Source organism: Apteryx rowi, unplaced genomic scaffold (genome assembly GCF_003343035.1).
Source record: "Apteryx rowi isolate R43461 unplaced genomic scaffold, aptRow1 scaffold_46, whole genome shotgun sequence".
Taxonomy (NCBI): domain Eukaryota; kingdom Metazoa; phylum Chordata; class Aves; order Apterygiformes; family Apterygidae; genus Apteryx; species Apteryx rowi.
Window position 1 is genome coordinate 3,069,956 of NW_020450716.1, and position 26,510 is coordinate 3,096,465.

At 43.6% G+C, this 26,510-nt stretch overlaps 1 long non-coding RNA gene across 1 annotated transcript in view; it reads left to right on the forward strand.

Moving 5' to 3' along the window:
* Positions 1–12,654: 12,654 nt before the first annotated feature.
* LOC112971848 overlaps positions 12,655–26,510 on the forward strand; it is a 58,831-nt gene continuing 44,975 nt past the window's right edge. Inside the window, exons 1-2 of the long non-coding RNA XR_003255478.1 lie at positions 12,655–12,720; positions 26,091–26,242. This is a non-coding gene — a long non-coding RNA (uncharacterized LOC112971848). The remainder of the gene's footprint in view (positions 12,721–26,090; positions 26,243–26,510) is intronic.

The following is a 26,510-nucleotide window of genomic DNA, read 5'->3' on the forward strand; positions in this document are numbered from 1 at the left end:
TGGCCCTGCTTTGGGCAGGAGGTTGGGCTGGAGACCTCCTGGGGGCCCTTCCTGCCTGAGTGACTGTGACTGAGCTTTACCTGACAGTGCCGTGGGAATACGGGCAGTGTAATTTAGGGAGTGTGTCACTGATTTGTGTAGAGTAGGCAAAGATCATGTATTTCTGCATACGGGGGTGTGAATTTAAGCATACATAGGCTATAGTTTTGATTATTTGAAAACTGGTTTAAATTACTCCTGTTGTGGTTTGCCTGTGCAGTCCTTGCTCAAGTTAGGGACTGCTGGCAAATGCACACAATCCTGGACTTAAATGCAAGTACTTGCATAGATGCAGTCTTAAATAGAGTTGCACAAATGGATGCTTAATTTCTGTGTACAGCTCATTACTACCAGAGATTGAAAAGTGTAGAGAGAAACTGACTTTCCATTCCTCACCTTCCCTTAATTCCAAAAACCTCTCTCTTCCCCTCCCCCTACTCCCAAGCAGCCAGAAGACTCTGGGATAGTGAAAGCTGGCTACAGTTGGAAAATAGGTAGTGTTTATGATTTGTTAATCATTTTTTCTATGTATGAAATTCTGATTTAAAAATGTATTGGAATAAATTAGGAGAAGCTGAGATCTATGGAGTGATTACTCGGGTACCTAATCTGTGATTAGAGCATCCTTTCTCCTTCCTTTATTATTAAAATGCTTCTGTCAAGTTCAATGACACTTCAGTGCTGTGATATAAAATTATGGAACAAGGGCAGAAGAGACTTCCTTTGCCTTAGCTGTAAGGGCGTGATCGGGCAGAGAGCATCTTCCACTGACCCCTTCAGATGCAGCTGCCATTAGAGCCCCTCTTACGGGTATTTGCTCCATACTCCCATCCGTATAAGATCCCGGTCTGCCCTTCCCCTTGCAAATGCTGGCTTGTTCAGGCAGAGCATCGTTTATCAGGTTACCTGTAACAGTTGTCCTTGCTGCTTCCTAGCATGTTAGCCCATGTGGATGGGGCTGTCCCACAGGATTTTAAAGACTCGCATGACCTTGGAAAGCGCTGTGGTTCTCTCTCTCTGCATTTCCTTTAATTGTCCTTGTAGACTGCAAGCTCTTYGATTTGGGGACCGCTCTGCAGAGCGGTCTTGGGAAGTGTCTTAAACATGAGGGTGATGAGCAGGTTTTTTTTTTTCTGTTATTCTGTGAATGGCAATGAAGGTGCTACACTAGCACTTCTATATGCTCAAGATAAAATGTGATGGTGAGGAAAACTTTTTTTCCTTCCCTTCCAGGCCCCTGGAGTGGTGGATGTAGAAGAGGAACGTGATATACCTGTGGGGGCTTGGCACGCTTCTGTTTTGGCTAGAGGCAGATTAGTCCTGCTCCCACTTAGGCTGTGGGAAACACTTACTGTCCAAGAATCATGTTTCCTGCAGAAGAAGAAGCCATTTGCTTATTGAATAGCAGAGCAACTTCATAATGAGAAGTTGTTGGAGAATCCCTTTAAAAAGAGTTTAATCTATAGCCTTTTTGTTATTGTTGCTCTTGCATTAATGATCAAATTATGCTTTACAGTATATTCAAGACTGCATTTTGGAATCCTTAATGATAACTGACTTTGAGATGTGGCCCTGTGTAATCTTATGTGATGGTGACTGTAATTTGGTTTAAAAGAAACAAGGTACACTATTGTCTTAAACTGCCTTTTTGTCTTGTCTAGTTATTCTTGACTGAAGTAGAATTCTGGGAATCCTACCTAATATCTGTCCAGTGATTCATCTATTTTTGTTTGGAAGAGAAAACACTTTTTAATCAGAGGTGCTTATGGTGTTTGTACAGCGTAGGCATTCAGTAGCCAGGAACACTGGAAAAATCTTGTGATGCATCGTTTGAAAGGACCGCTGTATATAATGGGGGGAAAAGACCTGTTTGATACCAGCTCTCACCATTTCTCAGACTAAGTTCTCATGCTGTAGTGAGGAGCATGGTATAAATAGAAATGCTAGATTTTAGCCACTGAATTCAAAGTTATGGTTTCCACAGCAACCAGCACTCAGGCTGTTGTCTACATGTGTAATATTTTTCCCTCTTTTAAAAATCTGGCTTCTTGTGTTCTCCTGTGTCAAACCCTCTTCCATGTATCTAGCATTTATTCCTCCTACTCTTTTTTTGGTGGTCTCCTTCTGCTTTCTTGTTTCTGTTTGCTGTCTTCCTCCATTCCCAGCCATCCTCTTGTCTTCTCCTGAACCAGCGGTTGAAGGCATTCTGTGCAAGATCCCTACTTGTGCAACACATGCATCAGTCTTTTAAGTCCTTCTTTTGGTATAAGCATTTACTTCCAGCTGTGCCGGCAGTGTGATAGGCACCACACAAACACAGGAAGAAATAGTCCCTGCCCTGAATCCCTGGCATATCCCTGAAATAAGGGAAGGTTGGAAAACACATGATTATCTGAGGAGTTGTCTTAGTGGTAGGTCCACACTCTCTCCTGACTTCTGTCTCCTGCTCAGTCATTTCTCTTGAGGCATAATGGAAACGCAGCCAGAGAACTGTGCCTGTGTTGAGGACTTCAGGATATGTGCTTCCCATATAAAGATCATGATGCAAATACTTGTTTTTAAAAATGTTTGTCACATGAGCTTGCAGTGTTGCTGAAGTGTTTTCATTTATAGCTAGGAGGTGAATGTATATACACAGTTGTGTCCAAGTTACGGTTTCCAGAGCAACTAGAGCTTTGTATCTCAGAAGGTTGTAAACGTTAACTAAAATGCAAAATGTCACATCAAATTTTCCTTTCTTAAGTTCAATATTTTTAGTTACTGTTAGAAATGCARCTGTGCTTATCTGAGGATACATTTTAAAAACCTTAAATGACCAAGCAGATCATCTTCAGATGTGCACTTCTGGGCTGAGAGCAAGAATGTGAAATTTCAGCCTCCAAAGTAATTATCCTTAGAGTTACAGCATAAGGCACATAAAGAAGGAAGGGGGGGGAGGGGGGAGAAGAACGAATGGAAGTACTATCATCTCATCTATATCTATAATCAGAACTAATGACAAAAGTGCAATCTGGCAAGAATGAGTAAAAAGCTGATGTAGGCTGAAAGAGAATATTGAATGAAGGATTACAATGGCTGGATAATCAATTCTGAGGAGGAAGAGGACTTGGGATCCCCTGTACCTGGGAGCAGTTGGACAGGCAGTGGTGCTGGAGGCTGCTCTGATTTTTCTGCTGCTCCTTGTGAAGCTGGGTCTCTTTGGTGGTGTTCCACAGATGCTTTTCCTCTGAGCAGTGGTGTCCAGGACCTTATGCATCAGAACAGGCCCCTTTCCCATTATAGCTCAATCTGAGCCAATGCTATTTTCAAAACAGATGATGTATCTGCATTGTAGGTTTTCTGCTTGCTTTGTGAAGAATTTTGTTAAGAATAGGCATGTCACTCCATTATAAATTGCTCTACTGGAGACTTGAGGATTGGTCTGAACAATGATGCCATAAAATGTTTTGTAGGTTACCTGGGGAATCTTAGGCAGGAGCTTTAACTGTTGGCTTATATATAAAGGTATCAAACAGAGGAGATGTCTCAGGGGTCTTGCTTTCTCTTTTTGTTAGTAACCTTTCAGCTCCTTCTCTTTACACTTTTTTTTATATTTCTTACTTTTATATATATATATATGCACACACACATTCTATTGATGTTGCCACCTATAATAGCACTGTCAGCAGCCTATGGGTTTTGCTTAATAAAATGGAGGAATGATTCTTCCTTGTGAGATGATTTTTAAATTAAACATAAACCCAAACCTTCATGATCTTTGGTATGCTGCCCAGACTATAGAAGCAGAGTGATTAAAATAGCAGCTGGTAATGGCTTGAAGCAAGTTGAAATGCCTTGAACATCTTACTGGGTATCTCTTAGCAAAGGTAGAGGTTTTGTCTTCTCTGTAGTGGGCCCAATCTTTGTGATATTGCACAAGCCAAGAAAGGGTTTTAGATTGTGTGGGAGCAGGTTGTTCCTCAATAACTGTTACCTGTCCCCATGACAGGCAATGTTGCATGTTGGGTGGCAGCTGGTAATAGGCTGGGAGAAGAGCYGGATTGTTTGCTGGAATAAGAATGACCTATTTATTTTTTGTGTGCTCAAACTACCAGTGTGTGCTATCAACTTAATTGACTAAGCCTTTTGAAATAAAGGTACTGATGCTGGGGTTCAACATGAAAATGTGTCTATCTTGGCAGTAGAACATCTAGTTTTTCTTTTCTCACGTGCACAATGTAAATATGCCTCTTTCTTGACCTTCTCCATTAGTTTCAGTGGATAAAGTCAAGTCTTCAGAGGAACCAGGCAAGAGTTGGAATAACATACCTAATCCATTAACATTGAAACAGACTTGTTTTAAGAGTTTATTCTCCTACAAAAGTGGCCAGTGATTAAGGAGTGCTGGGGAGGTGGTTTATTCCTAAGGGCTGTTGCTCTACCTGGTTTGTCACCACAGCTGTTTAATCTACCTGGGGACCTACATCCTTAGTTTCTAACCGGCTTCCTTCTGTGGTAATTATTGCAGGGGAAGTTATCTAACAAGGCTGCAGTGTTTTCCCCCATATATCCTCCACCTAGGAGGTCTCTTTTGCAGTTTTGGGCAAACCCTTGGCCTAGAAAAGCAAGATGGAGAAGGACAAAGTTGGTGTCAAAGTAGAAGAGCAAGAAGTTATGTCTATAGGTAAGTGATGAGAGATGGATTGTTGAAAACAATCATTTTGCATTGTGGTTGGGAAACATTTCTTCTTGTAGCAGCAAGTCTGTCTATTTTATGATTTTTGTAGCCCACACTGCAATAATATAAATACTTGGAATGTATTAGGTGTTTAAGCTAAAGGATCTTTTTACCTTTGGACACAGTAATCTTGTGCAGCAGAGTTCTGCATAGCTTCGCATTATTCAGTATGTCTTTATGTTTAATTGTTTTTCCCCTTCCTGTGCTCTGTTCCTAACATTAGTACAGTTTTCCACCTCATGGATTAATAATTTAAACACTTGAACTGATTAAACACAAGCATCTGAGCTAAGAACAATCACAACCACTTTTTGATCCAGAGTGACTTCTCTGAAGATTCAAAGCGACTGAAAATAGCTTCATCGCAGAAACATCAAGCATAACTTGAAAATTATTACTGTAACGTCATGGCTTCTGGCGGTGTGTGTTTGTCTTCCGATTAGCAACATCTCATTGAACAATCGAGGGTTTATTGATAACTCATTTACTTTGTCTAACCGTGTGACTTACCGAAGGGCAGGACTGTCTTTCCCTTTGCAGAATGATGTGGAGACTTTGATGCAGGGTGGTTCTCTGGTGTGCAGTAACTTGATTACTCTGTTGAAGGGCATTTTGTGGAGATGAAGGGATTGCAGAAAGTTTGAGGAAATTTCAGCTGGTGAACTTGGAATGCATTGCATGCGAAGCTTCCCGCAGACAGCATCCTTTGGGCTGAGTGTGGCGCCTGCCTGCAGAGGTGGCCAGGCTTGTGGAGGAGAGGAGGACAGGTAGCTGCTCCCAAGAGACCAGTATGTGGCCATGACTTGTCTCGGCTGTGCCACCCTTGCCCTTGGTGCCAGGAGCTGCCCCTCACGGGTAGCAGTGGTTGATGCTGATGTGAAGAGAATGGTAGGAGAGGTTGGACAGCCAGGAGCTGCCAGTGGCCCCTTGGCCATCGTGGCTCTTGCTGCCAYGTGCTCAGCTTTTGCAGCAGAGCAGGGAGGGCTCGCGTGAAATCGCTGTGCTTGGGGACAGGTTCACTCCTCCTTGGGGAGTGTGGAGGGGCAGGAGCAGTGTCTCCTTGCTGTCTGGAAAAAGATGTTATCTTTTCTTTCCAAAATGTCTTTTCATAAAAGAATAGCTCTTCTCTGCTCTCCCCATGTAAAGCTGTACACGCTCCACAGCCTCCTTCAGAGAACTGCAACTCTAACCAGCTACCCAAGGAAAGAAGTCTGTCTCTTTTTTCTTTTTTTTTTTCCCTGCCCTGACGTGAGACCCACATCATCCTGCATTGTTACCAGCCAGTGCTCTGCCATTTATTCTGAAACTGGCTGATGATAGTGCTCTCAGAAGACAAGAGTTTCCTCTTCTTTTGTTGTAAAAAATACTCTCAGGAAGCTACCTTATAGAATAACAGCATCTCTCTAGGCTAAAGCTAAACCACAGCTGGAAAACATCTCTTATCTCTCACTCAAAACATCTTGCATTTAAAGATTTAAAACCTCCTGCCAGAATGCTGTGGCCTTACACTTTGTCCATAATTTTCTGCTCTACCAACACTTACTCTGCAAGATCATGAATACCGTGGTCTCCTTTATCTTGTCCCTCCTCGCTCACATGGGAAAACTGGGAGAAAATTTGCTACATTAAGCTTCAAAACTTAGTTTGCATTTTTTTTTTTTCCCTTTACAATAACCTAGCCATCTTCTTCATTTGAAATCACACCAGCCCTCCCTCTGGCTTTCCACCCTCCCTGATAAGCAATACAGTCAGGCTCCAGGCTTTCCGCAAGTGAAAGCAAATCCTGCTCGGATCTGGTTACTGCTTGTCTGTCAGACTCTCCATTATCATAGAAGTGACATATTTGTTGTTTTGAATGATCTCTTGTCCTTTCTTCACAGTCCTCCTTCTTTTTCTTCTTCTAAGAAAAGTTCTGTTCTGTCCTTTGTCTCTCCACTCAGTTTGGGGAGGGGAGAACGGGAGGAGACTTGTTTTCCTTGTTAATCCAGGACAGGCTTCCCAACTACTTTCCACCTACCTTCAACAGTTCTTGCAGCACTGATCTCACATCCTCTCCTTGCCTCTCTGATTTGCAGTCTCATCCTGTTCCAGCACTGCCTTGTTCTCCTGGACCATAAAAACCCCGTGAGCTTTGAAAGTTTACTGTCCCACTGTCAGTCATTACTCTTGCAATTATTGACCTTGGGAACTGATCAGGCTCTTTATGCTGTTCCCTGGCACTCAGGCCCATGACTATATTCTGTTCAAGGGCTTTTCCTGCGACTCCTTGAAATTCAATCACCAAATGAAGCCTTGGGCAAATGGCATCTATCTTCATATCACAACCAGTGTTTTAGCAGGGCTTTTTACATTTTGCTGATCCAGTTGTATCAGCTCTCCAAATCACTTTGCTTTCTGCTTATCAAAAGCATGTCTTAAAACCTTAAGCCTGCTTCCTATAGTTTCATCAGCCACCAAGTTTCTGGAGAATTCTGATGCTGTTTGAAACTTCTGTTAAAGCCTTAATTCATGTCCTATCTGCATTTTTATCCACACATGCGTAACTTGCGCTAGTCTTCTGCTTGTAGCTTGCTCCTTCATCAGAGACCTGCACTGGACTTTGCAGATTCCTTAGAAGTGCTGTCTGTGTGATATGATTTCAGAGGCACTTTTAAAGGTGTCATTTGCTGACCACGTGACAGGCGATCTAGAGAACCACATTAAACAACAGAGATATGGCTGGTTTTAGTTCCCTCCCTCCCCCCATAAGATCATCTTCCTTTTCCATTGTGCTTTTAAGAGATGAAAGTGTTTCTTGATCCAAAAAGTTTGAGGTCTAATCTGCTGAGAGATGGAGAGCTGTTATGGTGACTAAGTATCCATCCCTGATGGTCATACGGCTTACTTGTTCCAACTTGGGGGCAAAAAAAAGGTTAAGCATCTTCCCTGAAGACTTGGATTCTCTGCACCATTAGCCAAGCCTGAGCGAGAGACCAGAATGCAAAACACTGCGCAAATTACAGAAACTGAACTAGCAGAGAAGCACTTCTAATCACAGAAGTTGCTGTCTCACCTTCTTACTAGCTGCAGCGTAAAGCAGTTGTTAATTGCAGGAGTCCTTAGCTTGAGCTTTGTTGCGGTTCCCCAGTGAAGTGCCCTGCAGAAAGAGCTGAAGCAAAAGAGCCGCCAACCGCGTTCTGCTACCTTTAATGCTTCCAGGCACTGTTTCTGGTACCTGAGCTATCTCGTTCCAGAGAACTCAAAGTTTTTCAGCATAGTACTCTTTCACACAGGTATATGCATCCCATACGTATGTGGGAACTGTGATGGGCAAAACACGAGCTAGCTGCAGTGGTTTAACAGGCAGGAGGAAACTCAAGGAACAACTAAGGGTAGGCAAATGTTGTGCTTGGTGTTCAGTCCCCTGGAAAAGCCTCCCTAGAGTCTGAGTTTGACTGGTGCTGACACCTACTTCTCCCTGGGGAGAGGAGTGTAGGGTGCTCTAGAGATGCACTGATTGATTGAGGCTGTGCACTTGTGAGTTACTTAGCACTTTGGCAGGATTTTCACCATGATACTAACCCAAAAAAGAAGAGGCTGTCAGCATTAAGTGGCTCTCCCCCCCCCCCCCAAAGCTATTTGTCTTGTTTTGTTTCTAAATAGCAATGGGCCTGTGCAAAAATTCTGTTAAGCCCTGGTAATGGGGGTGTTGAAGTACAAGGTGATTATATGGGGTGGAGGAAGAAAGAAGCTTTTTTGAAGACTTAGCATGTGATGGTGAGAGAACCTGTTGCACTGCCACAACAGAGGAGGACAAATGTACCTTCCATTTACTGTGTTATCTGTATGGCATGTGTTAGAAATGTAGGTGTTATGCTTAAGGAGGATTGAACATAAATCCTCTTATGCTTGCTTGTTTCTAATAAAACACATTTTTCTCATTTGGTCATTGTTGTCTCCTGGGAAGGTCATGCCAGTTGTATTAATTTGATGGCAGAACTGCTAATGAAATCAGTGGGGTCAGGATTTCGCTCCATGACTCAAACCCTTCTATCTTCTGTTGCTATAGGCTGTGGAGTTATAAAAATGTGATTGCTTTGTGCTCTGAGTCTGCAGAAGGATAGTTGTGAGTAAGGAAACTTGAGCTGACACAATTACCTGCCAAAATAATTAAGTGCATAGCTAAATGAATATAAAAAGACCAGACAAGTAAATTGCTTTTGTACAAATATCCTTTTCTTTCTGAGGCTTGCTGAAGTGTGAAGATCCCTCTGTGAAAATAAGGTGAGCTATTAGTATTAATTGATTTGGTGGTTAATATCAGTTGGGATGAACTTGTTGAGGATTAATGTGGCAACATATGCAATTTCAGGAGAAATTGATTGCATTTCATCGCTTCTGTGTGTAGCTTTCCCTTAAACTGCTAATGAAAGTTCAATAACTAATGAACAGAATGTTTCATTAAATGTACGTTAAGCTTGGAATAGATAACAAGTGTCTCTTTAGGATCCCCTTTTCTCTCTACTCCTTTACTGGATCTGCATGCTTTTTATTTTTTTTTATAGCTGCAAGTGAAGATAACAAGACTTCTGTGTTCATGCTGTATTTCTCTTTGGAGAGTGTTTTGTACGGCAAGACTTCTTGTGTGTCTTGCCTTTGGTAGCAATTACTGCTGCTTGCAGTTGTGGCTTCTAGTTCAGAACAAAGCTGTCTTGTGTGTCTAGTGAGTAATAACTGTTGACAGTTGATAATGTTGGAGACATCTCATTGTGGCTGGGATCTGAATTATACCAACTGCTGCTGAGCTCAAATTATAGGTTTATGATTTTAGCTTTAGGGCTTGTTGCGCTTTCCTCTGGTAATAAACTAAAAATCGACATTAAAGGTCTTTCTTAAACATACAAAGTGAGACGTAGAACGGAAGTGTTGCAAATACTGTTTAAACTTCTCTTCTTACTGTTGCCTGCTCTCAGACTTTCCTGGTAACACCTAGCTGTTGTGTCCCAGGAGACAGTTAAACTTACTCACTGTGTGTTTAAACCCGCGAAATACGTGTTAAGTAGAATGAATTGAGTAAAGGGGAATTGCTGGGGGACCCTGTGTATCCAGTTACTGATGCAGCTCGTGGACCAGGAGCCACTTAATGCATGGGCGAGCAGCTGGGAACGGGGGGGGGGGGGGGGGGGGGGGGCAGCTCCCCGATGCCAGCCCTGGCGCAGGGCAGCCTTCCTCCTCGCGCCCGTGACGGCACGGCTGTCTCTGCGGCTGCACCAGCAATGGCAAATTGCTGCTGTAGAGGAGGCCTCCGCTGCGAATCTTCCCTGCTTGTACCTTTTTAAATAAGGTAACTGATGTTACCTGAGCATTTCTCAATTTATTTTCATGGTTAAATTTTTCATGAATAGGATGGTAGGAAAATGAATGTGTCATTAGCTAATGTCCGGGAATGCTGTTTGCCCAGAAGTGATTAGGAGATTAAGTAATGGATTAATTGTAATTATTCTTCTGGAACCCTCCTAATGGATGAAGACACAACGCTTGTAACCCTTTTTAACAGGGTTATGTGTGAAATTTGCTTGTGTGGGGGTGTGAGAGTGGGTGTGCGCTTTGTTTTACTTTTCAGTGGAGAATTATTTACTGGCAATTCACGCTTTCCTCCTTGCTTCCCAAATTAAGTCAGTTTAACTAGCAACTCTGAATCTGTCTGAAGCTTTCCCTCTTCTGTATGGGGAAATTGTTTGGGAAACATTGTTTTTGTATCATAGTTTAAATCATAGTTTAAAAAGCATGTGAAAACAAACAGTTTTTACTTTGGTCACTTCAGAATTTTTAAAAGTGTATGGTAGGGGACTTGTTGGAGGTAGGTTCAAACTGAATAACGAGGCAGTTCTTCATGCAGTCTTTCCTTCCCACAGGGTCTTGAGGTTCTCATACCTTTACATTGGATTTTATTTTTCTCTTTCATGAATATGTCAGAGGTTATTAAATAGTGACAGGCTATTCTGTCTTAGGGAAGAGTATAAGAGCAGGGCAAATATTAGTGAGGTTTCTCTAAAGTCCTCTCCCAGCACCTTGTGGCTCAGGGATTTCATAGGCTAACAGCAGCCTCTTTGCTTGTAGCAGCTGCTGATGGCAAACGATTGCACCAGCTTTTCCCAGGGAGAGCCAAGTGAGCTGCCTAATGCTTTATTATTCCACTTCTCAACGTGGCTGTGGCTGTGAAGCTTTTGAATGGTACAAGTCTGTGGCCCTAACTGGTGTGTCCAGGAAGGGTAGCTGAGGTGGACCTTTGACTCTGGTGTAACCATAACCTAAGAATGAGAAAACCTATGGTTTAAACACAAGCAAAGGTTTACTTCACTACTACCTTGGGCTTTAAGGTTTCAACTTGTTGCATAAATGGTAGTACTTGCCTTAAACAGCTACAACTGTTGCGGAGTAACTTGTGGTTGGGGTGTATACATTTTTAGGACTCCTGGGGAGATGCTTCCCCCCCCCCCCCCGCAATTAAGATTATGCCTAGAAGTTCAGTTGGTTTTTTTGGTGCCTTGCCATACATACAGAAAGACACAAGCCTTCTTCTGAATACTGTGGCATAAGGGATTTCATGTCCTTGAGAGCGTATTGCAGGGCATATGAGACTGCATCCTCTGATTTAGAGGTACACAAATGCTGATTTTTGTCTCTGGCTTAACTCCTGATGGTCTGCATTGGTTTTTATGATGACTGGATACGTTTCTCTTTGAATAATGTGAACACGAAATTCAGCAGTGTCATCGTTATATATCATCTGTTTTGGGGGTACGTATGTATGGGGCTTGTGACGGGTCAAGGAAAGGGCCTGAGGAAAGAGAAGGAGGTTGTAATGTTAACCAGCAACCATCACTTAGCTGCTGACCAAATCCATGTTGTGAGTGGTTACTTTTTTTTTTTTTATGCCTCAGGTCAAGGATGAAATGATTCAATGTTAARGGCCCAGGCATAGTTGTGGTGGGCCATTCATGGCTTTCTGAGGACAGTCACTGAAGCATGTGACTGAAGATGCTTAGTGGTTCACTAATTACATTAGTCACTTCTGCCTGCTTGGGCTGTCTGTGGTTAATGTAGGGCTGGCTCAGCGCAGCCTTATGGTCTGATGGCTGGCTGAATAGTCTTGCTGTAAATAGTGCTCGCTCTGTTTCCCCCATAACAATACTCAGAGGAAGAATTGGACATGAGCCRCCTCCCTTGCCCCTATAAATAGGCGTGCTTTGAAGGGGAGGCGTGGGGCAAGTCTCCAAACGTGGAATTTCTAGGTGCTACAAGCTTGTGGGAAGAAGCTGGATGGAAAAAATCCTGCGAAATGTTTATGAAGTGTCGTGGCTTCAGATGAAGATAAATTGACTGGTGGTTTACTGAGGAAACTCAATGTCTGTTCTGTTTTTGTTTGTCTACCGGGAAGCAATAACTGTCTCTTGTAGGTAAGTGTGGCTGGCCCGTGCCAGCTGTGGAAAAGTGGAGGGAATGAAGGACAATGAACAAAGTCCGGCAAAGAAACATGGGAAAGCTGCTACAATAGCCTTCTGGTGAAAGGGGCCCTGAGCAAAAGCAATAAATGGCAGCTCATGTGTGTGTGCGGTAGGTGAGTTTCTCTCAAGCTGTGGATATATAATGTATAAGGGCTTCTGAAATGACCAAAACTACCCCCTGCTGTACCTTGTTTTCCACCCATGTTAAATTAGAAAACACTCTCATTTTTTAACAAAGCAGACCTTGTTCAAACAAAGCTGTGAGTATGAGCACCCTTGGATTTAAGCAGGAGAAAAACATACCCGTTCGGTGGTTGAGTTCAGTTTTGAAGCTGTACCAGCAGGGAGTGTACCTGACACAGGCACCAGAGTCAGCATTTTTTCAAATGTTTTTCTTCTAGGGGTCTGGGGCCCGGGTTGCAGGCAGCTGTGCTGGCTCTCAGGCAGGAGGGAGGTTACAAAACCCACGAGGCCAGGGTAAGTGTGATGAACTATTGCACCAACCCATTTGGACAAAATTGCTGTTGTGCTAGCCGTACCTTGCTTGTGATTTATTTCTGGCTTTGTTTCTATTTTCTTGCCTTTGTCTTTAAAAAAAGAAAAGAAAAGTCTGTCTAATCTTTATATTTTAGTGCTGGTAAACACCCCTCTAAATAAGACTTTTTTTTAGTCTGGGAAAAGAGGGCAATTCTGGGGGCTTGTGCATTTGTTAGCTTCAATGGCAGACTGAAAGCCAAATGACTGACTTAACCAAGGGATTCTGCATGTTGTTGTTTTCCCTTGCCTTTTCTCCCTACTGCTGTCCCCTGTTTTCCCTGTCTGGAGAAGAAGTGTGGGGGGGGGGCGGGGGGAGCTTAAAAAAGGATCCACCAGTGTATGATGAGCTAGCTGCATTTTTGTGGTATAGAGAGGTCTTTCTCTGAGCCCCTACTCCTTTTGCATATACTTCTGTATCCATCTCCTCCCCATTTGAGTTGTAGGTTCCTGTGGTTTTACTGACATTTTTAAAAAGAAATAATTAGTCAGTCCCATGCAGCTTCCTCGAGAGGATGCGACTGTGGCTGCTGCAGACAGGGTCCCAAAAGGCTGAGGTATTCTCCTGGCTTCCCTGGTTTTGCACAGATCAATGTGGGGCAGGTTTGTTGGGGCAAGCCACAGACCACTGCTGAAAGGAAAAGCAATTCCTGAGCAAATAGCTCTTCCTCCTGCAGGACTCTTGCAACCAGCTGGGTGAGCTTGCACGCTTACTTCTTCATTGCTGCTTTGCTGAGTTGCTGTTGCCGTTTCTGGCTCGGGCGCCTCTAGTTTGTTTTCTTGATCTGGACTTCTGTTTCTGTGGAGTTCAGACATAAAGTACTGGTTTGTCGGGGTGATATCTGCTGTCCCTTGGTCTAAGGTCATTGCATTCAAATGGAGCAGTCCTAAAAGTTTAATGACTTTCTGTCAGCACTTTGCCTGTTGCCCTGTTTTGTCCTGAAGTGTGAGTGGGAAAGGTAGCTGAAAAGACGAATGAACCTTGTGCTTTAAAAACAGGACTTTCAGCTTGGGGGAGCTGTAGAAGTGAATTTGTAATTTTTCTGCAGAATATCTAAATTGTTCAAATGTGGGAGGAGAGGAAGAGGAATTCTTCTGCAGGTTGCTCCCTTCTCCCCCTTGTGCTGTGGGCTGGCAGTGTGGGAGGACATCTTTGGGCCTGGGTCTTGCCTGATTTGTTTGCTCCATCCTCAGGCAGGAGGGAGTAAAGGGGAATGATGTAGCTCTGTCCCTGAAACAGAAGAGACTATTTTTCTAGAAAAATAATTTGAGGTGTGCTCTGTCCACCTGCTGTGAGGGTTGACAGCAGTAGTGAAAGCCCAGTTTTGCTGCCAGTAGAGAGCCCTCAGGATCYGCACTAGCTGAAATCCCGATCAAAGTCTGTGGAAGTGGTTGGGACATCCTAATGGGAATGATCATGTGGCAGGGTTGGGAATGGCAGTACATGAAGGGCCTCTAGATATTTGCCTGCTGCAAATGCTTGAGGTAACTGGAGTCAATGAACAGCCAATCTCAGTCCCCCTGGGAAGTAATTTATTTCTTCTTTTGATGAACARAAGAGAGAAAGGCTCACATGGTGGTACTTTGCAAGTGCAAGAGGGACTGAGCAGCAGAATAATGCGAGTCACTTGGGCTGGGGATCCCGCTGGGGGACTTGCACAGCCCCAGGGCTGTGGGCCATAACAGACAGCAAAAGCAGCAGCCCAAGGGGAACTGAGGCTCAGGTTTGACACTGGGGACTTGCAGCTTGAGGAGGTGTGCAGACCTGTTCTAGTCCATGCAGTGAGATGTCCTGGCCTGCAAACTGTGCAGCTGAAAAAGACTCGGTGCAAACTGCTGGTTTAAACAAAGCTGGGTGGAGGGAGAGAAGGACAGAGGGACGTGCCGTCTCTGAACCAGGCAGTCTGCAGGCCAAGAAGGTACCTGTTGCATCAGCGAACAGAGTCCAACAGACCTCTTCAGAGACTGTTGCTAGTAACCAGTTGTRAGAAGGAATGTGCAAGTTTCTTGCCTCGTGCCTCCTTCTCCAGCACCCCTCTACACACATACATAGAGACTATCATGGGAGAGAGGGACCTGTTTATCCTGCTTTCCTCTCGGTGACCAATAATATTTAGATTTTGGAGCTGGAAAGCCTCCTGCTGGGTTTCAGTTCCTCTCCTGAACAGAAAAGGCTTATAAGTAACTACAGAAATGAAGGTTGTCATAAAAATATTTAAGCTCTTGGGGAGACAAAGTTAGAAGGCCTCTTTACCCTGCTTGGGTTGACGGCTCTAGTTGTGGATAGGAAGAACAAGTTGTGCCAGAATGATGATTGGGTCTTATGTGTGTGTTACAGAAAATAAAAAAGAAAGCTTCCCTCGCTGCCCCAGTATGTTCTTGAACTTATTCTTCACTTCATATAACCTAGATTATTTGTTCAAGTGCAGTCTCAACTGGAAGAATATCAGAGGGGGAGGATTTCACCATGTTTCTGTGCACCAATTCTCAGTTTTCCACTCCCCCTCTACCTCATCCCATAGACATGGTCACTGGCCTGCCAGCACTGAAGTGGCACACACGTGAAGCGGTAGAAGACCTTCCCTGACTCATGAGCACTGGAGTCCTCTACTGCCTCTTTCTCTTCCACCACCACCGACGTTGCGTGCTGTGTTTGTTGAAGCCTGTTGTCTGTTTTCACTCATGCATGGTAGCCATAATCATCTCTTTAATAAATGCGGGTATGCAGAAGTGTTTATATCATCAAAGGGTCTGATGCAAATGTAAAATCCTCTCTTGATACATCCTTCCCTACTTCCCCAAGTACTTTAAAGCTTCCTCCAGGTGGGAGAGGTTGTTACACAAAACGCTCTTTATCTTTCCAAGAGAAGGTGTCTGAACCTGTTTGTACTTCAAGGGCAGATACTACACCGCCTTCTTTTTTCCTCATGAAAGACCTGCTTTTCTTTTGTTTGCAGGATGCTTCAGGCTTTCGCTGTGCTTGGTGGTGTCACAAGCCCCACAAAATACAGGAGGACACCAGAAATACAGGAAAGGAGTGGCAGTCGTGTCCCCTCCGCCCCCCCCCCCAAAAAAAAAAAAAGACTGTGGCAAGTAAATAAATCTCTGACAAGTAGCAGTGTCTGGCCGCCAGTCTCTTGCCTGATTAATTTTGACTAACATGAAATTGGAGGATAATGCCTGCTGTGAAAGCTCAGGTGCTTCCCCTACGGTCCTCCGAGCAAGGTGCTGTGCAGCGTGAGGCACACTGAGCTGTGGCAGGGCTGGGAAGGCCTACTGCTTGCCGAGCGCGTTGGCTGGCAACCCTGCAAGGAGGCAGTAAAACACAGAGTGCTGGCCTTTTTGAGGGGGATGTCTTTCCTCTGACTTAATAGTATACCATTTCCAATCTTGTCTTAACGGGAGGCTTTCCTTTCCCTCCTCTCCGCACCCATCCGTTAATCTCTGTGCTTTTCTACAGGGATTCTTGGTGCGCGTTGCCCTCCCTCCTTTCTAATCTTTAGAGGCCTGTTTAAGAAAATTGATACTTTTTTCCCCTGTCATGCCAAGTGCTGACAGATAAAGGCTGCTGGAAGTGCATCTCTTTCTCATGGCATTGAAGGTGACTGCATTTCTAAAAGAATTAGGAAATGCCAGGATCTGATCTGTTGCCCAGAACAAGYGGAGCATATTTCTTGCATGTGGTATTATATATTTCATGGCAGGGATGATAATTGTTGCTGTTTTGACTCGGTGGCATATTGAGATGGAAGATTTGGCTGAGTCTGTAGACCTTAATGTTTCAGCGGGACATGCTGTTCCTAGCTAATAAAAGCTCAAAACTGGAATCATGTGCAGTGTCATAAAATAAATCCTGGCTTGGTGTAAGTGGGTAGGACAGTTGATATCAAAGGAGTTCCACCAGCTTGCCAACAAAACTTAGTCTAGCCTTAAATCTTTTCTTTCCAATTATGTATAACAGTGTCACTTGTCAGTGGATGCTTTCCTTTAAAATTACTTCTTTAATGCTTGGTGGAAGAAGATCATTTCTACCCTTCTAAGCTTTTGAAGAGATTGAATCAGTTTCTTTTTTGTTAACCTGTGCCAATGTTTTCTCTATTTAAAATATGGTTTCTCCTAGCTGAGGTTAAAATGTTGAACTTCCCATTCTCATTTAACTTAAAAACATTCTGAATTTCAAGGGTGGAAAGTGTGTTGCACTGCARGAGAAGATTTTGTGTTGAAGTACTTGTAGCCTCTGTTTTGGAGACAATATTAAAAGCCAAGTGAAATATTTCTATGTTTAACTTCTTTTTAAAGCATAAGGTAAAACTTTAGAATACTAAAGAGAGTTTAGACATTAATATCTATCAATCCATGCACCTATCTAAAGCTACAATGAGATTGAGATAGTAGTCAGACCTTGGCTTCTCCCTTTAAATTCCTCAAAGATTTGTCCTGGTGTTTGAGTCTGTTTTAATCTCTCTTCTTCCTTATCAGAGGCCTGCTGCTATTTATGGCTCTTTTTTTACTCTGATCATAATAGCTGCTTCTACTCCAAATGCCTAAAGTACACCGGCTGCCACCTTATGTCAAATAGTCTTTTTAGTTGTTTTTTTTGGAGGTGAATATAAGCTGGCATACCATAAATATTTATTTGTGTTAAAGTGGTGTCACGCAAGTGACCAGAAGTTCAGTGCGCTAGACTTGTCACACAGGATAGCCTCTGCCTGAGGAAAAATTGAGGTCTAACCATGAGGCTGTGAGGGTCACTAGATGTTGCTGGCCCATGGTTCAGGCTTGTTGCTTGTGCTGCTGGGTAACGAYCCTTATAGGACTGCGAGGTCACTATTACGCTGTATAATGAGAATGAGGGAGCTGGATGGTTATGTTGGGTACTTGTGTTATCTGCAGTGGTGGGTGATATTTATGCAATTTCTAGTGGTACCTGGAATGCAGCTGTGGCTGCTGCTCCGGGTGTCATTGCCAGGTAGCATGCACATACAAAACTGAACTGCCTCAACAGTTCAGACGCGGCCTGTTGCCTCTTCTTTAGCTGGTGTGGGCTCGCATGGCCCTGTTGCTTTGGAGGAAGCTTGTTCCGGATGAGAATCTGTTGGCCTGTTCTACAGAAGGGAATGAATTTTGTTTTTCTTGCCAGCCTTTAAAAATGCAACTGGTGGTCACTTCAGTTCTGAAAAATCAGTCTTGCAAAGATAGTACAACTGAAAGATAGTACTACTGAACATTCTTGAAATATAGTATGAATTTAAGCTTATCTGCATGAGATATTAGCCAGCCTAGCTGTAATAAGATGGTTCTGGTTTGTTATAATTGTGCTGATCTAAACTTCTATGGGTGCTCTAATACAGGGAGCTACTAAGGAGCAGACTTCTCTCTGAAACCTGCAATCCAGCCAACCTGTTATGACAGTCTGAACACTTCTTTGGTGTCCAGGAAATAGATTTGAGACCTATTGGCAGTATGAGTCAGAAGGTAGAAAAGAATGTCTTTCTATTGCTCATTCTTACTGGTCCTTGCTGCTTGTGCTGTGGATCTGAAAATCCTCACACTGCAGCTGACCTACATCAGAGGCAATGGTAATTGTCTTTAATAAATATTTAAGTCAGAAGTTACTCATGCATACAGTATTTCCTTTTATTTATTTATTTTATTCAGTGTTAAGAGCACAAAGTGGAACACTCAAAGTTTAGGGAAAACCCTGAATGAATATTGCTTGTGCACATTTGTTGTAATGGTCTTAAGTAAATGAAATGCAATTATATCTTTTTTTTCCTCCCACAGACCTCTCCTTCTTTCAGGATGCTTTGTTTTAGCACAGAATTAATGGATTTTTTAAAATGGCCCTTATGTAGTATCCCCCCCCCCCAAAAAAAAAAAAAAAGTATTTTAATTTTGCTTTTAAGCAGCAGGTTGCTTTATTTCTTGTTCCTTGTAAAAGTCTGCAAAAACAGCAGGATGCATCTTCAATTTTTTTGTCTTTAATCTCTTGTGGCTTTATGGGGTTGCTGTTTCTCTAACTTCCTAGGCAGTATGAATTCCCTATAGAAATGAGATTTAGATGCTAAGAGAACTTTGGCTGTGCTTAATGTTCCTAACAAAAACTGATCCTCTCCAAACTGCAAAATCTTCCTTGTCGGGCTAGAGAGGAGGTTGTCCTTCTAACTTTCAAATTCCAGTGCTATGTGGAAGGAGATCAATACTAATTCTTAATCAAGTCATAAAGACACACATGCGAAGCCTCCTTTCTTATTTACAGAAAAAGCTCTTTTAGCTTCACTGGAGAAGCAGCATGGTTCTGCCCAATGAATTGGTTTCTCCAAACCAGCTGCTGCTGGAGTAGTTGAAACCTGCCCTTGCTTCTATTTGCCATGCTTGTATTTGGCAGTAACCTCAGAATTAAAAATACATAACTACTCCCAACTGACTCTGAATCTGGTATCCTCTTTTTCCCTTCTACGCGCCAGGCAGGAATTTTCCCTAAGGAACTTAAAACAGATGCTTGTGTGGATGGTGTGCTCTGCCCCTCGCTTTTCCAGTGCGATAACCCTGTCAGCATTGGAGTCGGAAAGTCTAGTTCTGCCGCTCAGTCTGTCGCCTCGGGAATACCTGCCCTTTCCCTCCTGCTCCCCAGCCCTTCTCCACAGCTGCCAAAAATGTAAATTTGAAGCAGAGGTGGGAGTAGGGCAAGGAAGGGGCATAAATGTGATGGGGGAGCTTCCCCATGTGGGAGGGCAATTACTCTTTTTGGGTATTGGAGCTGGAGTGCCCAGGCACTGCTCCAAAGTACAGCGCATCCCGTTGGAGCGCTCTGTATAGCCGTGGTGTAGGCGAGCTGTCCACTACCGCTGCGGTTGTGGGGCCCCTTTGTACTGGGTATGGAAACAGGGGCCGGCACTAAGGCAAAGYGGAGCCCAGCAGGGACACTGAAGTGTAAGGGGGCCCCTCCTGAATCCCTGGGTGCAAAATCCGTCCTCTTGCCCTGAGCTCATAAGGGTCTTTTTGCTAAACTGCCAGCTCTGACTAAGACTTCACGTGCAGTGGAGGATTTCTGGAGGGGTTTGACACCCTGTCCCTGCACACGCACTCTCCAAAAAAGCACTAGAGTTCAATAAAAGGAGGAATTACATATATGATACTAGTCTACTACCAGTGATGTTCAGTCCAGGTCAGAGTATGATGGGCATGCATACACACATGCCTGTCCTCCCACTTCCCCCATCCTCTCGGCTCAGTGTTTTTGTGAGTAGCTGGGATTTCTAGCCATGGCATGGTAGTAAAATTCTTCTAGAAGGTGGTTGGTTTTACCAAAGACAAAAGTGGGCAGGACAATCTGATATGCTCAAGCCGTGACCACTCCTGAATCAAATCAGACTGTAGGCCTCCTGGATACATCAGTATGAAAATGAATGGAAATGGATTGACTTAGAATATGTTGTTACTATTTTGTCTCATCAAGTTGTGATGAAATGGATTAGTGTTTGAGAAGAGGAAAAGGTTACTCAATGAAAACTCAAGCTGATAGAGTTTGTGCCTGTTGGGGTGCCAACCACTTTTCTCAAAGAAGGTGAATGGCCTTTCCCCACATGAGACAAGCATGCTTTTGCTAGCTGATTTCTCCATGTCTTTTCCACAGTAGCTGCAAGGCTTTAGAGCATCATTTGGAAGCAGGATTGCGGCTCTGCAAAGACAGAGAACATAAGAAAGCTGGTTGGTTTTTGTTGTTGTTGTTTTTTGTTGTTTTTATTTTTTGTTATTTCTCTTGGGCAGCGGCTGGTACCTCCTGGCCCTTTTTATTTGTGAAACTGTGTAGGTAGTTGCAGCGTCCATGTGCCTGTACGACAGGGCTGAGGGGAATGTGTTGGTTGTGTCTCTAACCATGGAAAGAGAGAGAGAGAGAGATCAGCACAGTTTTTCTTTCAATTTGTGTTTTGGATCAGACGTTTGGTATAATAGTGTYACAAATTGAAGAGAGGAGAAAAAAAAACACATTAAAACCCCCAAACAGTAGCTCTGAATATTTTACTATGCAGTATTTGACTTTAATGCCTTGTTTTAAGCTTTGCTTTTGAGTTCGTTTTAAATCAGATGTATTGCTGAAGCTGGTTTGCAATATTTATAGAGTTTTGCCACTGAATTTACTGTGTGTGAGAGGGAATTGCTTTCCCTTTCCACTGAGTGAATCGCTGTCAGACTGGTTCTCCTCTTCATGGAATAGAGCTTGCTTCAAAAGACTTAAGAATATAAATTCTCTATCTGATATCTGACTTGAATGGGTAGTCCTGCTAAAAAAATTAATTGAATAAAATAGCCTGGATGATGATTTCTCTTCTGATGTGTAGAAGTTTTATATACTTTTCTTCTTAATTGCCTGTTGAGCTTTCTTCTTAACTATCCACATTATCTGTCTGATTTTTTTTTTCCTTTATATCCAATTCCCTCAGATTCTGATATTCCTACTTGTATTTGGGTTAGCAACTTATTCTGCCGACACTGGCATTGGTTTTAGTGATCTGACTGAATGGGGTGCTTTTAAAGTGGCTAGGCCAGTTGCTGATGCCTTTAAAGTGGCTCTGTTGTACTTTTGTTTGTATTAATAATCTCAGACAATGTGAGATACTTCAGCTACATAGAAATGGAGCTGAAATTAAAAGCTTTTGTGCTCAAGAACCATTTTCTGTGCTGAAGCTACCAGCGACTTCTAATTTTCTGGAGCTTTGGCATAACTTTTGGTTGCACGTTGCTACTCTATGAGTAGTTGTGCTGGCTTTGCCTGTAATTCCCTTAGGGAAGGGGCAGTGGGAGGCAGCGGYTGGCATGGTACCTGCTTCCTGCCAGTCCCTGATCTGTGTGCCACCCCGCACACGACTTGCACGCGGTGTAGGATGGAGTAGGATGGACATAACTTGTGATATTGGTCTCAGCATGCTTTGGTTGTGTCTGAACCTGAGATTAATAGCAGCCACCTGTTGCAGGTGGTCATGGAGAAAGGTGGTATTCAGCCTGGGAAAGGGACGGATGTCAGTGTCTCTGCCTTTATTGGATTATCTGTTTCTCTCCCTTCACACACACAAAAATTTTCTCAAGGGAGTAATGACGACAGGGCAGGGACAGGTTTTACTTTGGAACAGTATTTTATGTAATTTTGCAACAGCGTTTATTTCCCATGAGTTAAGCCAAATGATAAATACTTTTTAGATTGCAAAAAGAATTAATTACTGTAACATATTCTTTTCCTTGGCTAGACTCTCTCTAGGTTTTAAAAGCCTAGGTATGGCGTTTTCCATAGCTTGAATCTGTTTATGTATGAAGTCAGAATTATGTAATTAACACAAACATGTTTTCTAGCAAAAATATCTTCCCTTAAATAAGTGCTCTATGTGAAAATATATAATTATGTATCTTTGAAGTTCCTTYCTCCTCCTTCTTTGAAGCGTTTTTATACAGTATACCAAATTGGAAATTTCCAATATTATTCTGTGTAATTGTTCCATGGTTGTTGTCTGCYCTGGTTTGGAAAGACTCATTACAAAGAAGTGCTTGATCCCCAGATGAAGAGTGGTATTTATGAAGTGTTATGTGCTCTTGATTTGGTGAGGGTAGTTTGCAGAAAGCAGGTGGTTTTTCTGCACCTCATTACTTCTGGTCCTGTTGCTAACTGAAGTGATACTGATGGGGAAATTGTTTCCTGTCTACCATACCTGAGCACTTCATACATGTATGAAGCACTTCATGTATGAACTGCTGGGAAATAATAGACTCCCTAGGATTTTGGCTTTGATTTGAAAGGCAGACGGTTCTGCTGCAGTCCCCTTCCTTCCTGAGGACCTGATCCAAAGCCTGGTGCAGGTGTTAAGATGGTGGTACTACTGCTGTGTTTAGCCAGAATGGAGAAACAGTGGGTTTCTGGACAAATGGGAATGCGCATGGTTGGGATTACTGGTGTTAAACAAAACAAACATGCAAACAAAATCCAGGTGTTCTGTGTGTCATTTACTTCTTGCATGTTTTGAGGGCTTACGCTGCATCTTGGCAGGTGTGCTGGCTCTGTGTCTTTGGCTGAGGAAGGGGCTGGGGTGGTGCCCACGAGGACACTTTGGGCATGCCCTGCACCTCCACCGGAGGGACCTGCATATGTGGCTAAGGTGCAGCGAGAGCCCTTCCTTGTTTGGATGAGCCCTTGGTTGACAGCTCTGAGACGGGGGCTTGGGTCTGTGTTTGTACAGTGCCTGGCAGAGTGGGCTCCTGGGCCGTGGCTATGCCTCTTGGGCCCCTTGAGGGTGGAAACACCTGCAAATAGTAATTCAGCTCCATTTATTGGAGAGGCCTTTTTCCTTTCCTCACTGTTGCAATGAGGCATGCCTTACTGTGACTTGATTCTTCCCTGTTTTCACACTTAGCTCCTAATTTTATAGTGTCTTGATGCTGGCATCAGTTTAAGTCCCTGCTTGAATACAATCCCATAGTTCGTTCCAACTGGAAGCTTAGAGCTTCCTTCAGCTTCGCTGTGGTCAACAGGTTCACCTGTTGAGTGAGGAAGGCCTGAGGAGGTGCATCCTTTTAGAGATACCCAGATAAGCTCTTCTGGATACAGCACTGAAATATCAACCACGATCCTGCTGAGATCTGGGAATCTGCTTAACTCTTACAGTCATGATGTATAAATATGTGGCCATGTGCAATATTAGAGCTGAGCGTGTGCCTTGTCCTCTGCAGGACTTGCACCATCAGGTGCAATAGCTTCAACAAAAATGGAAAAAATAACCATGTGTTCATTATGTCTAATGGATATGTTGCAAGAAACAAACTGCAGGTTTAAAAAACTGACTTTTCCACAATAGTTACATTTTTGGAGCACAACTATATATCTGTGTGCGTGTGTCTTCCGGCATTTTAGAAGACCTAGTCTCTGAAATGTATTTATGGAACAGCTAGCCATTAGGAATTGACCTGGGGTTGTAAGGAGCTAAAGGCAGGAATTACGACAGCCTGTGAGACATAGATCCTTAATTAAGGTTTTGCATCCTTTGTGCGTCAGTGGCAGAAGGGGACTTACCAGTTGGCTGGATTCACAGAGACAGCGGGTTCATGGAGACAGGCGCACGAGGCAGAGAGACCAGACGGAGCAGTTCTTCTTGTTCCTGCTATTCATGTTTTCTGTCTTTTCAAAGCCTGCTTTTTCAGCAACAAACATGCCTGTGCTGTTGCTCTGCATGGTTGTTTTTGTCAAGTGAAGAACTGATCCTGAAAAGCTCTTGTGGGGTACTGAGGTGCCTCACCCTGTTCCTGCTCAGCACCAGAAAAAGTTGTGCATGCTGTTAGCATGGGTGTCAGCTTGGCCCCTGCTGGCTTCAGGGGAAGGTGAAGGTGCTTAGGGGGTGCCAGATCTAGCCCTAAAACTTCCCAGTAGCTCATGCATCTTTTTTTGGCTGCGTGGAATCAGAAAGGTCACCTATATTAACCTTTTCTTCATCACTTAATTTCAGCGTGACTATTACCCTTTCTGCAATCCAGCTGCCTGGCTGAGTACGCTAATGTCTCAGGACATGTCTGTTTTCTAGTCTCTTTGTGTAAGCATATACTAGCTGTCTCCCTAATGTAGTCTCAACCTAAATATCCCTCTGGTCAGTCAGCAATCCAGCAAAACAGTAGCTGAATGTAATGGACAAATGTCCTTTTACTCTCATAATACATACTGATACATAACCACATTAGTGGGCTATCAGGGATGGGAAGAGGTTGCCTGTGAAGCAGTCGTCACGATTCCCATCGCTGATTCAGATGCTCTTTTGCCATTGAAACGAAAAGCAAAAAGGTTTCAAGAACCTTTCTCTTCTGAGTTCATGTCTGTGGCCGTAGTATGTGTTACAATATTTACTGCAGGGTTCTGCTGTAAATGCAAGGCTGAATCCAGCAGTGGTGTTGATCTGCAGCTTGCTCTTCCTCTCTCCCTCCCCTGGCCTCGGCCCCTCGAGTGAATTATGCCTTGTGTTTGGGCTAGGGCCATCTGTTTCCCTGTATGTTCTTTCTTCTACTGCATCCTGATTTGAATGGAAAGGTGAGCCTAAATACATATGACAAGGAATGGCTCTTCTGTGCTTGGAAGGGCTTGTTTTCTGCAGAGGAAATATGGAAATACTGTGTTTTTTAGCTCTCCAGCAAATGTGCCTGTAATGCAGTGGTCAGATGGATTATTGGCAGTAGGGGGACAGAGTTGAGGGGCACTTGAGTTTTGGGATTAATTTTGTGTTCTCAGTCATGAAGGTTTCTTGTGACCGGGCCTCAGCAGCTTTTTAAAGATGCTGAAATTTCTATCATGACCTAAAGCTACAGCTAGATATCCCCCACCCCCACATTTCCTCCTGATTCATGCAGAGGAGAGAGCTGTTGCTATTATCTAGTTTTTTCTGTGCTATCTCATTTTACACTGTAAATGATAATTTAATTTCCACATTTAGAGGCCTTAATTAATTATAAATAAAATCATTTGTATGAATTTTATAGCTGGAGGGTGATGGATTAATGACTCTGGCAATGTGAGGTAGCTTTATTAGAAGGGATTCAGCACAAGAGCAACCATGCCAGCCCTTCAGCTCTGCCCTGTGTGTCTCCTGGCACTGTGGGGTGGGAGGAAGAGGAGGACAAGGGTTTCTGTCCCCTGGCAGTCTTAGGGGGGCTGCACTGTAAGATGGGGGGCCAGCCAACTTCAACACAGGTCACTTACCTGGCTAAGGACAGCTGGTGCAAGGGAGAGGACAAGGAGAGAGCTTGTGACCATGCAGTGAGCTGTTCAGGGAGCCAGCCTGCTTGAACCGTTTTTGGTTGGGTAGATTTTCACCAAGATCAGCCCCCTGTGCTGAGTGGCTGCAGGAGCACCGAGGAGGGGTCCGGCACGTGGGACAGGGGTGGAAGGTGGAGTTGCTGTCTTTGGCAACAGTGCAGGCTTTGACCAGCTCAAGATGTGTGAAGTTGCACCCTCCATCTCCGCTGTGCTCTGGAAGAGGTCTGGTGCGCCCCTCTGGGATTTCCCTTTGCTTGGGGTAGGTACTGGCTTCGCGCTGGTGATGGGTTCTCCTCGGTGCTCTCTGTTCACCTCCTCTGGGTGCTTCAAGCCTCTCAGCAGCCTAGGGCTTACTGATGTTGAGTTGTGTCCCTGCAGTGTTTTTTTTTAAGTATATTTGATGAAGTAGGAATTTGGTTCCAAATCTATATTGTCATATTTCATATATGGTTAGATTTGTTACTGGCAAAACAGCACTAAGCAGATCAGATCTGATATTTTTTTTCTTTTTTTTTTCCTTTTTTCTTTGAAGGTCATGGAGTTCCTGAGACCTGAAGGTCAAGCCCTAAAGTTTCAATACTAGTGGAATTCCCACCAGTCTCAGCAGTCATCTGTGACTTTGGTGTGAGGTGGGTTCCTTGATGCCTGCAGGCTTCAATCACTTGGCTATTGCAACAGTATCAGGTACTACTTGAATAGCTCTCTTCCTCCAAGAAGTGTTCTGCATTTTGGAGTTCTTTACAGATCCCCTTTTCTTTTGTTAAAATCCTGCAGAGGTTGATAGGCCTAAAATTACTTCTGCCGTTTGTTTCCTGGCTTGTGAGCAAAAGCATCAATGTTTGATGCCGACATGCCAGTGTGTGTTGCACTGTCCTTCTGCTCTCTCTGCCTGATCCTTTTTATTCTAATGGGCAGGCGGGGTAGAGAGACGAGTACAGGCACTCGTAGCACC